The sequence below is a fragment of the Podarcis gaigeae genome (assembly GCF_964106915.1).
Source record: "Podarcis gaigeae genome assembly, chromosome: 11".
NCBI lineage: Eukaryota > Metazoa > Chordata > Lepidosauria > Squamata > Lacertidae > Podarcis > Podarcis gaigeae.
Genome location: NC_139687.1, coordinates 50,191,756 through 50,206,344, shown reverse-complemented (window position 1 = coordinate 50,206,344; position 14,589 = coordinate 50,191,756). Strand labels below are relative to the sequence as shown.

General features: G+C 44.3%; 1 protein-coding gene across 18 annotated transcripts in view; it reads left to right on the top strand.

The window, feature by feature from the left end:
- Window positions 1-14,589, top strand: part of NEDD4L (NEDD4 like E3 ubiquitin protein ligase) — a 257,321-nt gene that overhangs the window by 104,235 nt on the left and 138,497 nt on the right. For 2 of the 18 annotated variants that reach the window (XM_083702606.1, XM_083702605.1), the window contains exon 1: window positions 3,844-3,992. The exons of the other annotated variants lie outside the window; for them this stretch is intronic. The gene's annotated coding sequence lies outside the window, so the exon portion shown is untranslated. Of the gene's footprint in view, window positions 1-3,843; window positions 3,993-14,589 lie in introns of those variants that run through there. 18 annotated transcript variants of the gene reach the window in all.

Sequence of the window (14,589 nt, the reverse complement as noted above, 5' to 3'; positions counted from 1 at the left end):
TGGATAAACTATCTTTTCTTCTTTAAGTTCTCAAAGCTCTTACCTAGCTTGTGGTTGTCATCTGAACTAGCCAGATGTTCAGAATTAGTCAGTCCATCATTTGAAAAATAAGACTTTGGAGCCGTCTTGCCCCAAAATGGCAACATCTTGGTGTCTGTAACCTTGGTTTAAGGAGCCATTTGGAGCCTAACTTTATATCACTTTTCTAGCACTGCTCTCAAACCTAGACAGCATCTTAAAAAGCAGAGACATCACCTCGCCAACAAAGGTCCATATAGTAAAAGCTATGGTTTTCCCAATAGTGATGTATGGAAATGAGAGCTGGACCATAAAGAAGGCTGACCGCCAAAGAATTGATGCTTTTGAATTATCGTGCTGGAGAAGACTCTTGAGAGTCCCATGGACTGCAAGAAGATCAAACTTATCCATTCTGAAGGAAATCAGCCCTGAGTGCTCACTGGAAGGACAGATCGTGAAGCTGAGGTTCCAATACTTTGGCCACCTCATAATAAGAGAAGATTCCCTGGAAAAGACCCTGATGTTGAGAAAGATGCAGGGCACAAGGAGAAGGGGACGACAGAGGATGAGATGGTTGGACAGTGTTCTCGAAGCTACCAGCATGAGTTTGACCAAACTGCGGGAGGCAGTGGAAGACAGGAGTGCCTGGCGTGCTCTGGTCCATGGGGTCACAAAGAGTTGGACACAACTAAATGACTAAACAACAGCAGCACTGCTCTTGGCCTAATTTCAAAAGTTACCTGTGAGTGATCAGCTCATATTTCTGGCAAGACTGATCTGCCCCCTCAACTGGCAGGCTAGTTAACAGAAAGACTAGAGGGTAGGGAGTTGGCCCCACCCACCAATAGCTACAGCTCCTCCCACTGAGAGCATGCAGCCCCCTATAATAAGGGAATTTGATCATCAACAGAAAAGTGAATTCTTTGTTTCATGCTCCTGCAAAGGGATGCCAATTGAATGTCGGAAATACCCCCAGCTTTGGCCTGCAATAGCCATGGGAGTCTATCCGATTTGCTGCATGTTGTGATTTGTTTTTGCATTTTGGAAGCCTCCCTGTGGATTTAAATTTGGCTTCTTGCCTATCAGAGGAAGATTTAGCAGTAGGCATGTCTTTGTAGTGTTCCTAGGAAATCCCCAGAGCTAAAGGCAAAAGTGTGGCTCCATTTTTGGGATTTCAACATAACCGCTTCTGTCTTCATGCACAAACTGGTTCAGCAGAGTTCACCCTGTCTCAGATGGAGCATCTGCTGCACAAACGCTTCAAGGAGCCTGGGATTGCCACACATATTCTGCTTTCTCCCTCTTTGTTATGATGTATGCTCATGCCATAGTTACCATGGGAGCCGGTGAGCTGGTAGGAGGGTGGGGGGGGGGGAGAATAAAAGCCTTCTCTTAATTGCTAAATGTTGCAGCTTTCCGTGTGCGTTAGCTGACATCTCTGGTAATTGGATTTCACAGATATTGTCTCTCTCTCTCTCTCTCTCTCTCTCTCTCTCTCTCTCTTTTTCCACCCCGCATTCTGCTGTGGCTTTCTGTGTTTTGACTAATACTCTACTGCAGCATTGCCTAGCATCCAGAAAGAAGCACGTTTTTGGTTCTGTTCCCTCCTGCCTGGTTCTGTTATTGCTGCTAATGTGCAAGGCTTTGTGAGTTTCTAGAAAGGACTGAGCAAGATTCAGCTTACAAGCCCCACTAACAGAAGGCTGCACAAGGTCTTCTGCTAGTGCAACAAGGCTTCTCCCCTAGTGCGCCCCCCCCCAAAAAAAATAGGTTTGGGGTGTGTGTCAGGAGAATCACCGGGACAGCGCATGGGGGGCAGAGAGGGCAGATCATTCCATCAGGGAAGCAGAGACGCTTACGCTGAAGAAATCACCTGCTTAGCCCTATGCTGAATTCCTCCCACCGTGTTTTGTGGTTCTGCCTCCAGCACACAGCTGTTGCCTCTTAATAATAGAAAACTCTGGGAGTATTGTGACTTGAAGAAAAATCCCACCAGGCTCTTTAAGGACCATTGCATTCAGATGCCCACTAGAACAGCCTTCTTCTGTTGCATGGGGAACATACATCTTATCTTTGTAGCTGAAGAAAACTTGGTATGGAGGAAGACCTGTTGTAAGCATTCATGTTTCCCTCCATTCCTGAAACATCTGGTTAATTGGTTTCCAGGCCCGATTCAAAGTGCTGGTTTAAAGCCTAAAGCAGCTCAGGACCGCAATTCCCCAAGGACCGCCTCTTTCCATATGAACCTACTCGGACCCTGAGATCATCTTCTGAGGCCCTCCTTCATGTGCCTCCTCCTCGAGAGGTCCGGATTGTGGAAACACGAGAACGGGGCCTTCTCTGCGGTGGCTCCCCGTCTGTGGAATGCTCTCCCCAGGAAACCTTGCCTGGCGCCTTCATTATACACCTTTAGGCAACAGGCAAAAACATTCCTTTTTAAACCAGGCCTTTGGTTGATTTGATTGGCATCCCATGCCCTTTTAAAATGTGGCTTTATTTTTTGGGGTGGGGTGGGGTTATTGCATTGTTGTGTTTTATTTTGATTATGTATTTCCTGGTTTTATATTTTGATTTTGTTATCTGAACTGCCCTGAGACCTCCGGGTGTAAGGCTGTATATAATTTCAATAAATAAATAAAAATAAAATAAGAAGTTTTCAGTTCCCACTGGAGCAGGGGCTAAACCCGTGCCACTGACACTGGTGACCCCAGCCCTTGTGAGAAGCACAAGGATGCTTCTCACAGAATCATAAAGTTGGAAGGGGCCACGTGAATGAAGCCTCTGCAATGCAGGAATCTTTCGCCCAATGCAGGGCTCAAACCCACAACCCTGAGATTAAGAGTCTCGTGCTCTACTGACTGAGCTATCAGCAGTCATCCAGGGAAAGGCCGTAGCTCAGTGGTAGAGCAACTGCCTTGGATATAGAAGGGCTCAGGTTCAATCCCGGGGATCTGCAGGTACTAGGGATGGGAATGTTTCCTGTTTGCAACTCAAGATGGCCACCGCCAGTTACTGTAAACAGCACTGAACTCGATGATTCTGTGTTCTATATTAGGTGCAGGGAACCCTTTGTCCTCCAGCTGTTGCTGAACTACAACTCCCATAAGCCCCAGCAAGCGCGGCCATGGACTATGGGAGTTGTAGTTCAACACCACCTGGAAGACCAAAGGTTCCCTGCACTTGTTCTATAGCTTCAGCCTGGCCTCTGATTTCGCTGAGTGGATTTAGGCAGGTCTTATTCTCTTGATGTCGCAAAGAAAACAGCACACCCCTTCCCAACGCGAGGGAAATAATTCTCTACCTTTCAGAGTCACTGTGAGGATTGTGACGGGGGTAATTGTTTTATTTATTACGTTTTGAGGGTGGCGCACACGGTCCACCCCTTTCCAATTGTATCCTTGCAGCAACCCTGAGAGACGAGTTAGGCTGAGAGAGAGCCACGCCAGAGTAGGATTTGAACCCAGTCAAGTCCTGGTCCGGCGCTCCAACCACTACACCACACTGCCTCCTGACACATAAAGCACTTTAAGCACACAAAAGGAGCTATTCAAATGCCAAGCGCTTTTGCTTTCCCCTCGGTCCCTTTCCTGTCTTCCGTTTCTGAAGCTGGAAGGGAATTTGTTTGAAAAATCAGTACTGTACCTTAGAGCGGTGGTGGAAAGCAGCCTAGGTGGAGTTGTGTGTGTGTGTATTCAAAGCTCCCTTGTCATACAGACAAGGTTTGCTGTCTTCCCTGTGAGTCATCATTATAGCTCGCAGCTCCCTGAATTCCAGCTTAGCAGCGTGAGAGCAAGATTTCTAAGAGGGGGGTGGTGGCGGTGGAGAGGTGTGCCTTCGCTTTCCAGAACCTAAAGGGGGAAAGAGGGATAAATACATATGCAGAAGGAAGTTGCTTTGGAAGAGGAAGTGCAGATTCAGGGCTCCAGAATCCAAATTTTATCCCTGTCGCCTGTCGGCGGCGTGTGAAGAGGAAGGTAAGGACAAAAGAAACCCTTGTGATCTCTTTCCTCCTCTTAGAGAATTTGTCTTTGGGTTTTCTTTTTTCTTTTCATGCGATTGCCTCCACCTTTGCCGCGACAGGCCCGTTGCTAAGATTCTGCTGCCGAATCAGATGTGTGCCTCCCCCCCCACCCCCAATTTTCACCACAGTGCTTTTCTTATTTTGATCTGTACTTGGAACGTAATACGAATAAATATATATAAATGTAGTCAGGCCTTACGACAGCTGTAGAAGCCAGGGAATGGGGGTGGGCCGTCGCTGTGTTGCATCTGAAGCTTCCAGGTTTATTTATTTTTAAGGGAGTTACTACAGAGATGTTAGGTATTGGCTGTCGATCTATTCTTTTTTCCCTTGGGGGGGGGGGAAATCTCGTGTAAGAATTTAATCCCTGGGAAGCTCAGTATTGGGTTTAGGTAGAAGCACCTCACTCCCATGACGTCATTTTAAGCACCTGCTAATCCTAAATCAGGGTTATTCTGATGTTGCCGCTTTCCACTGGCAGGCCCTCTCCTTTATTAGACCCCGCCTTTATTTTATTTTTTTAGTGTTATTTAATTTAAACAGCTCCACATAATATTGCGAGTGGCATTGCATCATTCTTCCCTTGGTTTCCCCCTGAAATCTACTACCTGCCAGCGTCATTGGATGACATTGGGTTCCAGTAATGAGATTAGTTATTTTACAAGGTTTTTATTTTCCCTCTCCTCTTCACCCCCCGCCCCCTTGAGGCCTCTAAACTAGGAAGGCTTTAAAAGGAAGTTTCGATCCTCTGATCACTCCTAATTGACCTTATCTACCTTTTCCAGGTTGTCTGTAATATCCCTGCACACAGTATTCTGACTGCATCTGTGGCTTTAGATTTCTTTTAAATGTCCTTAAGGTGCTTGCTTTTCTTTCTCTTGTAGTCGAGAACATTGGATTTAACCGTGTTTACTCAGAGTATAACGTGCCATCAAATGTAATGCACACCTCAAATTTTCAGAACCTTGAAACCCCAGAAAACTATTTACTGGTGAATGTAAATGTGCCATCGAATCTAATTTTCGCAGCATAATTGGGCCAAAAAAAGTGTGCATTAGATTTGAGTAAATGGAGTACTGGTACCTTTCATTTGCGTGTTCAGACCCAGAAACCTCCCCCCCCCAATAATAATAATATTTTACACATGACTCAAAATTTTGGTTTTGGTTTTTGGCAGAATTTAGGCCACAACTTTATTGATGACAGAAAGTGAGTGGTTGCATAGGCTCTGGTTCGACTAGCTCCCTGCCATGCAGGTAGCGCTGACCTAGGGTTCCAGCATAACACCTACATAAGCCGAAAGCCGGGAATGGGCTAACTGCACCACCCAAATGTCCCCCTGGACTCAGGCACGGGCAGAACCCCCTCACAGGGTTGACCAAACCACCGAGTCCCTGGATTTCTTTAACGGAATACCCTTCACATAGGGATGGTGAGAGCGTTCTCCCATCCCTATCACCTGAACCAGAGCCTATCCGCAACCTTACAAGTTGTGACGATTTGCTACCCGGCAGGCGAAACCCAAATGGCAACAGCCAATCCACCAATTCCTGTCGGGACCCTGTCCTAATGACAGACAACACACGACGGCATAGCAAGGTCAAGAGCACAGCCCTAAAAGTAGGGAGAGGTGGGCGGGTGTTCCGAATGCACACGCCGAAAGAGGAAGCTATGGGTCATGTGCATGGGCATAAATAGGTCCCTCAAACCATTTGGACTGCATCCCATTGGCCAGATTGTACCCAGCTTCGAGGGACCCACCAATCGGGTATTGTGGCTGACCAGTCGTACCCACCCACAACACAGGGTGTTGGTTTTACAGGTCTCACCGCAGTATGTGCCCTCTTTAAGGGAGGACCCGATTTACTTACTTACTTACTTACTTACTTACTTACTTACTTACTTACTTACTGTGGCAGCCTGCCTGACATTGTCACTGAGCTTCCTACTATTGCCCCAAGGTCTTTCTGCTAGATAGTGCAGATCCTAGTTTAGACTCTACCACTAAAATGAAGGTAGGTTTTTGGCCTTGCTGCCTATTACCGTTTTTCTAGTTTATATGAGTCCAGGAACATCAGCCTTTGCTGTAGTGAGTGCTTAAAGCAGACTTAAGATGTAGTCCTAATTTGGGACCTTGTGAAGTGTTTTCTGCACTTGGAAGCCAGTATGGATTACCTGCGGTATGCCAATACTGATGAGGGTATATAAGCATATATACTGCAGTATATGATCTATCTAGTATATAAAACCCTGAACAGTTCAGAACCACTTTACTTGTGCCATCTCCTTACTCCAGGTGCCCACTCAATCAATTTGATCTGCAGAACTGGCACTCTTTACATTTGCCACGGAATACTTGTTTCACACTTGAAGGAAACTGATATTTTAGCGGCTGCACTTTGGAACTCCCTGCCACTTGACACCAGGCAGGTACCTTCACTGTGCTCTTTCTGGTGCCTGTTTAAAACACTCTTGTTTAGGCAAGCCTGCCCAGGCGTGCAGAAGTTACATGTGTTTTATCTCTTTTTAGCTATAGTTGATTTTAATTCTTTCGGATTGCTTATATTGGATTGCTGTGAACCGTCCTGAGATATTATGATGAGGGCTGGTGTGTGTGTGTGTGTGTGTGTGTGTGTGTGTGTATACACATATATTGTTTTTAAATTTTTTTACTGGTAATAATGTTTTATATTGTTGTAAACACTTTGTTTTGTTTTAAATCAAAAGGTTTCTAAATTGCATAAATTTGTTTGAAAAATAATTATCAGCACATTTTTAAAAAATGTTAAATAATTTTTATTAATTTTCAATTACAAAAATCCGGTATGTGCCATATTATATTAATACCAAATAGCAGCACCAACTCAAATACAAATAAATTATGTAGCCAATTATAAATTTTGTGTGGCTTTCAATGTGTTTCCCAAGATCTGCTTCCCTTTAATTCTGCCTCCAGACTGTTTCTCAAACCAAATACAATCCATTCTTGATAAAACCCCTTATACCACAGCTACAATGATTAACTTCAATTCACATTAATACATATAGTGATTTGTAGATTCGCAAATGAAGCTCTCCTTTCTTCTTCCTGTGTGAGGTTTTAATCAATGGTTCTTTTATTCCTTTTTCAAATATTATGTCCATATTAATTATTCCTTATCTCCTTGTTGACTCGGAGTTACTCACTTAAAAATGTTCAGAAGCCACCCCCCAATAATAGAACCATAGAATGGTAGAGTTGGAAGGGACCACGAGGGTCATCTAGTCCAACCCCCGGCAATGCAGGAATATTTTGCCCAATGTGAGGCCTTGAACCCACAACGCTGAGATTAAGAGTCTCATGCTCTACTGACAAGATGTATTTCCTCCCGCAAAATGCTGATCGGCAACAAATAATGCAGAGTCGCAGAAATGGGCACAACTGCATCTACCGTCATTCAAGTTGAATAACTGGTTGTTGGCATCTGTCGGTCTCGGGAGACAATGCCAAACTTTGGGAAGGTTGCAGCGCTTGCCGTGGCTGTAGAGACCGATATGGGAGAGACATGTTTTGCTCCAGCCGGGGCAGATGAAGGAGTCTGGTTGTAATGCTGCTAATGCAATAAAATTAAATAACTATGTTTAAGCTATATTTGGGAATTAGGAGAAAAATTGCATTGGAGACAAAAACGTGTGATTTGGATGGTCAAAAAAACCAAGGTACTGGGCTGTATTCAGCTTCCCTGTTCTACTAGTGCAAGCCAGCACAAGTATTCCCACTAGTGCAGTGGGGCTCCCCACCCCTTGTTTTCCTCCAGCTCCTTTTGTAGCTCCACTCCAGAGGATCAGGAAAGCCCCCCAGAACAAGCACAAAGTGGGCAGATGGTTGGATAAACAGAGATGCTTGCATTGAGTGAACAACATCCCTGGCACTGTGTTGAATTCCGCCCACTGGCTGGGACCTTATCTTACTGCCGACGTGTGAACCAGTGTGTATGGTTTGTTTATTATTGCATTCAGGGACGCGGGTGGCGCTGTGGTCTAAACCTCTGAACCTCTTGGGCTTGCCGATCGGGGTGAGCTCCCGTTGCTCTGTCCCAGCTCCTGCCAACCTAGCAGTTCAAAAGCACACCAGTGCAAGTAGAGAAATAGGTACTGCTGTGACGGGAAGGTAAACGGCGTTTCCGTGTGCTCAGGTTTCCGACACAGTATCCCATTGCCCCAGAAGTGGTTTAGTCATGCTGGCCACATGACCCAGAAAGTTGTCTGTGAACAAATGCCGGCTCCCTCAGCCTGAAAGCAAGATGAGCGCCGCAACCCCATACAGTGGTACCTCTGGTTACGCACTTAATTTGTTCCGGAGGTCCGTTCTTAACCTGAAACTGTTCTTAACCTGAAGCACCACTTTAACTAATGGGGCCTCCCGCCGCTGCTGCGCGATTTCTGTTCTCATTGGGAAGCAAAGTTCTTAACCTGAGGTATTATTTTTGGGTTAGCGGAGTCTAACCTGAAGCATATGTCACCCAAGGTACCACTGTAGTTGCCTTTGACTGGACTTAACCATCCAGGGATCCTTTACCTTTACCTTTACCTTACTGCATTTACAGTGGTACCTCTGGTTAGTACTTAATTTGTTCTGGAGGTCCGTTCTTAACCTGAAACTGTTCTTAACCTGAGGTACCACTTTAGCTAATAGGGCCTCCCGCTGCTACCGCGCTGCTGGAGCACGATTTCTGTTCTCACCCTGAAGCAAAGTTCTGGGTTAGCAGAGTCTGTAACCTGAAGCATCTGTAACCTGAAGAGTCTGTAACCCAAGGTACCACTGTATATTCCACCTTTCCTCCAGGGAGGAAAGTCGCCTTTGACTGGACTTAACTGTCCAGGGGTCCCTTTACCTTATTGCATTTATATTCCACCTTTCGTCCAGGGAGTTGAAGGTGATGCATGTGGTTTTGCCCCTTCTTGTTTCATCCTCACAACAAACCCTATGAGGTAGCTTATTCCAAGAGACAGTGACTGGCCCCAGGACACCAGTCTGTTTGATGGCTACATGAAGGATTTGAATCCTGGTTTCACAGGTCCTAGTCTCCACACTCTTAACTATTGTACACCTTTCAGGTTTGTAGCTTGTTGCTCTCGGCTTGAAGAAGGGGATGCTGACATGTTTGTGGTTTATGGAGTAACCAAGATATGTAGACGGGACCTGGGTGGGTGGGTGTGTTTGCTTTTTCCTCTTGCTTAGCAGCACACTTCATTTGTCAAACCCCAGTTTACAGTGATGTCCGGACCAACAAACTGTGACCTGAATAGCTCCTTCCAAGCCAGTATTGCAATTCAGGATCGTTCTGGTTTGGACCTTGCTGCGGATGGTTTTGACAAACAAGGAAGTGTCCTATCAAGGAGGATGAAACTGCCAGCGGTATCTTATTCATGATCCTTCAAAGTATGTTTTGGAAGTTGGGAGATGTCTCCATGTAGCCATTATTTCTCAGAATGGGGTGGGCCTAGAGGAACGTGGCATACCAAGACTGTGTGTATGTCCACGCAAGCACTTACGGTTTCACATGTTAAAAGAGTTACACCCAGGGTTTAGCAAATAATAGCGTCATCACTATGCTGTTGGTAGTGATGGTTGGTTGGTTGGTTGCAAATATGGTTTATAAATCTATTGAATACATAAATAGAAAACCGTGGGATTAAGAATCCCAGATTGTTGCAGGGCCAGTTACTGTAGATTGAAAGTGAAATAGGAGAGAAATGTGAAGATGTTGGGTGTCGGGTGCAAGTGTCAGGTGGAACTTGAAGTTAGTTTTTGGATTAGTGTGTGGTCATATAAAAAATAAACTTATCATGAAGTCATTCTGCGCAACATGAGAACCAGACTTTTTGTGAGGAAGCACTTATCTTTTGGCAGTTCCTCTTGTTAAATACTATTTTCCTGGTCTGCCTTTGCACAGGATCTGTTTTCAGGTCTTCACTTGCTTGTATGTTTGGTACCCTGGTCTCCTTTTCGGAGGAAAAGTGGAATATACATTAAAATAACAACAACAGATATATTATCATCATTCACAACTTACGGTTTTATTTATATTATGAGCTTTTTAGGTCAATTTTATTTTTAACCTCTGGCTGTTATTGATAACATTAATGTCTATGCAAAGAGTTTTAAGGTACATACAAATTACGTTAAATAAATGAAACATGTAGTTTGCCAAGTACTGCCCTCAATAGTCCAAAGGTCACATCTTGGTGAACTAGATAAGCCCTGGATTTGTTTCATCACTGCTTGACTCATATCAGGGTCATGCAGGTGGGACAGCCCCAGAGGTAGTCTCCAGGAAAAATGCCAGGGTGAGGTTTTGCAAGATATAATCTGTAGGCAACCAAGCCAGAATCAAGACTCCAGGCTGCAGTCAGCTGAGCCTCATTCCATTTCTCCTGGCTCAACAGAAAAGGAAGAGGTCTACTGATAATTATACGTATTTACTATGTTCATGATCCTCCTTTCAGTATAGGCACTCAGTATGAATTGCATCTTAATATAATAGGTTACAGCCTAAGGGGCACGATAAGAAAGGAGCAGGGAATAGGCTGGGGAGGGATAGGTGCAAATTTGAGTTTGCTGCCTCTGGCATAGCCAAACTCTGGTCTATAGACCGCAAGTGGTCTGTGAGCTTTATTTGGGTGGTCTGTGGTTGCAGAGGGAAGATGGTGCCTCCATCATATTAAATATCCATATTGATTTCTTATTGTATTTTTATTGCTTCTCATGTTCGTCGTATTGCTTGTTAGTGCATCAACGTTTGAATTCTATATATAAGAAGCAAAATCCGCGACAAAAATACAATTCATTGTGAAACAACAGGCATAATAATAATAATAATAATAATAATAATAATAGCAAATTTATATACCTCTCTGCCTCCGAGGATGACAGTGTGGTTCACAAGATAAACATACAGGATAAAAAGCACAAAATAAATAGAAACAAAACAAAACAACCCCTCCCTCCCACAAACACATTTAAAAGGCTATGGAATGTTAATCAGTCAGAGGCCTGGCTGAAGAGGAATGTTTTCGCCTGGCGCTTAAAGATATATGTTTGAAATAACATTTGTAAAAAAACAAAAAACACAACAACAACCACCCCAGAAGCTTTTCTTTTGGGAATTACAGGGAATTTATAGGGACAGAACTATCTAAACTGTATAGAAACTTATTACTACAGTGGCAAGAATGTGACTTGCCCCAAAATGGAAAGAAGCAGAAGTCTCAGCAAAAGAAGAATGGATACAAAAATTTATGGATTATGCAGAAATGGCGAAACGTAATGGAAGTATAAGAAATCAAGATAACAATTTATTAAAATAAAAGAATGGAAATAGTTTATTGAATATTTACACATGAATTTTAAACAGATACTGTAAAAACACTGGCAGGATTATTGTAATAACCTGCAGTTTCATAAGAGTATATATTTAAAGAAGATGAATAAGGAACCGCAGAAAGAGGGGGAAGTTTTGAAATGTCAAAATGATTGAAAAATTAGTGAAATGTATAAACTTGAAAAGTATAAATAAAACAATTTGAAGAAGGAGGAGGAGATACATAATGAAAACACCTGATGGTTGTTCAAGACCCTTGGGTGATTTTCAGGTGGTCTGCAGGGGAGAAAGTATGGGAACCACTTACATAATAAAGGCACATACTGAACAGATGGGACATCCTGTGATGGAAGGCGATCTGAGAAGAGAGGGGTCTCATGGGGGTTGGTCCCAGACAAGCTGATAGAGAGGGTTTCACTGTGTCATCTCCCCCAGTGATGGAACCAGGTGGAGTAAGATCTCAGGTGGGCCAGGCAGAGACATGTGGAGCAGGGGCAGGCAAGACGTCAGATGCAGAGTCCAAGATTTAGGGAGAAAACAAAGATCTGGACCACGTGAGAGGCTGTATTGCGTTTCAGTCAGGGTCATCAACAGACAGGTAGAAGGCATGGGAAGGGTATGTTTGTGAAAGCAATTTAGTGTCCTCCTAATTTCATTCACTCTTCAAGTGTGCTGCTTTTACTATTAAAACACAATTGGCTGGTTTCAGTATGTTCTTCTCAGAAGTAGCCCCCTTCAGATAACCTCTTCCTACTGAGAAAAAATAAATGGCAATGTTTATGTCCACCACTGCCTTGATAGTCTGTTTCCCACGCAAAGACTGCTAATCTGCTTCTCATCATTACGTTGTTACTGACTAATATACAGTCACCATCTTGGCCCTTGGCATCCGAGATGCTTGTGTTTTTAGGACACGCCCTATTCCTGAGAATCGGATTTGTTTCGACTGTTTTAATAACTGAATTTGAAATCGTCGTAACCTGCTCTGGTATCTGTTGGTGAAGAAGGGTGGGTAACAGATTTAGTAGCAGTGGCGGTAGTAATAATAATCGTAGCAAAAACATAAAATACAAAACGAACTAATACATACGACTATAAAATAAGTACAGCATCAGCAAGGTAAAATACCTAGGCTGTAATTCATCCCAATGTTGTTGTTTTTATATCAAAGTTGGCAAAATGTTTTGTCTGTGTGTGTGTGTGTGTGTGTTTCTCGTGGGAGTTGTGAAATTGCACATAGTTGCTTGCTGTTGTATTTTTGTATCTTGATTTTCCTTGGGTCTAGGAAAAGCTAAGGAAATCTAAAGGTACATCTTGGTAGGCAAACTAAGGCCTGGGGGGGGGGCAGATCTGGCTCAATCTGGTTGCTCCGTAGCACACTGATGTGGTGATGAATGAGGTATAGGTAGGTATAGGCAAACTCCTGCCCTCCAGATGTTTGAGACTACAATTCCCACCACCCCTGACCACTGGTCCTGTTAGTAAGCAATGATGGGAATTGTAGTCCCAAACATCTGGAGGGCCAGAGTTTGCCTATGCCTGGCCTAAAGTATCAGCCCTTGTGAGGGCGTGTCACGGTCTGGTTCACGTACGATCGAAGTCCCGGCTGGGGACATCGGGACCGGGGGCAAGATGGCGGGGTGGGAGCAGGAACGGGAGTCCAGAAGTCAGGAAGCCAAGAGTCCAAGGGTCAGAGAGCTGGGAGTCAAGAATGAGGATCAAGAAGCAAGGAGTCACGAAGTCAAGAGTCTGAGGATCAAGAAGCAAGGAGTCAAACGCAGCAAGGCAGGAAGTGTGTTCCTGTGGCAAAGAGCCGAAGGGAAATGCTGACCTTATATTCCTTTCCCAGCTCTTGCCACCAGGTGCTGTGAGTTACCAATTGGCCTCACCTGTGCAGCTGCTCCTTGCCTCTTCAGAACAAACTTAGGAAGGCCCCAGTCCTGCAAAGTTCTACTGGTCACAGGGCCTGACTCCTGCACACATTCCTGACAGGGCAGAGTCCTTGTCAGATGGCAGTTATGTCTCAGATCAAAGTTCTGGCTCTTGGAAACAACTTTATGTAAGTGCTAACTATTTTAGAGAGAGAAGAGATAGACCAGTTCATGCTGCTGTTGAGAAATGGTTGTACTAATCTGACCTGTAAGATTTGCATGTGTTAATGGTGGAATGTAGGACGCTCTCACCATCGAGGCAGAGTCTTAGGCAACAGGCGCAACTAAGTATTGAAAAAAACACCTCCAGGTGATGTTGTACACGTTTGTGTAATCAAACACAAACTGCATTTGCTGTGCTGTGTTTGTTGTGGGGAGAGAATCATATTTCAAGAATCTTCTCTTTTATAGGACTTTTGTGTCCTCCATTTCTCCAGGCAACATTGTCTGCTTTGATTAGTTATTAGGATGTAGACTCACCTTCTCCACTCCCTGAGTTTCAACTTGTGTAGGTGGCAGTTCCACATCTGATGTCTGCATGTTCAGCAGAAGGTTCTGTGTGCCTGCAGCTGCATGTGGGCAGTCCCTTTGGCATGGCAATCTTGAGTTCCTGCTCATGCAGTGGAACCATCTATGTTCATAAAGCTGTATGTCCCTCTTTCAAGATGGTTGATTTAAACAGGTGGAAGATATAATGGGGGACGCGGGTGGCGCTGTGGGTCAAACCACAGAGCCTAGGACTTGTTGATCAGAAGGTCGGCCGCGACTGGGGTGAGCTCCCGTTGCTCAGTCCCAGCTCCTGCCAACCTAGCAGTTTGAAAGCATGTCGAAGTGCAAGTAGATAAATAGGTACCGCTCCGGTGAGAAGGTAAACGGCATTTCCGTGCGCTGCTCTGGTTCGCCAGAAGCAGCTTAGTCATGCTGGCCCCATGACCCGGAAGCTGTACGCCGGCTCTCTCAGCCAATAAAGCGAGATGAGCACCGCAACCCCAGAGTCGGTCACGACTGGACCTAATGGTCAGGGGTCCCTTTACCTTTACCTTTATCTTTAAGATTTAATGGTGGTGATGAATCATGTGTATGTCTGTGTGTGTACATACACACACACAGGTATGTATTTAAATGGGATTGTTTTAGTATGCATGTTATTGCTTCTGCAATTAGCTTTTAAATTTAGAAACCACATAGAAACTAATTTAAATTATATAACTTAATTGTATATAAATTGATTTAATACTACTAATAATAGACAGTT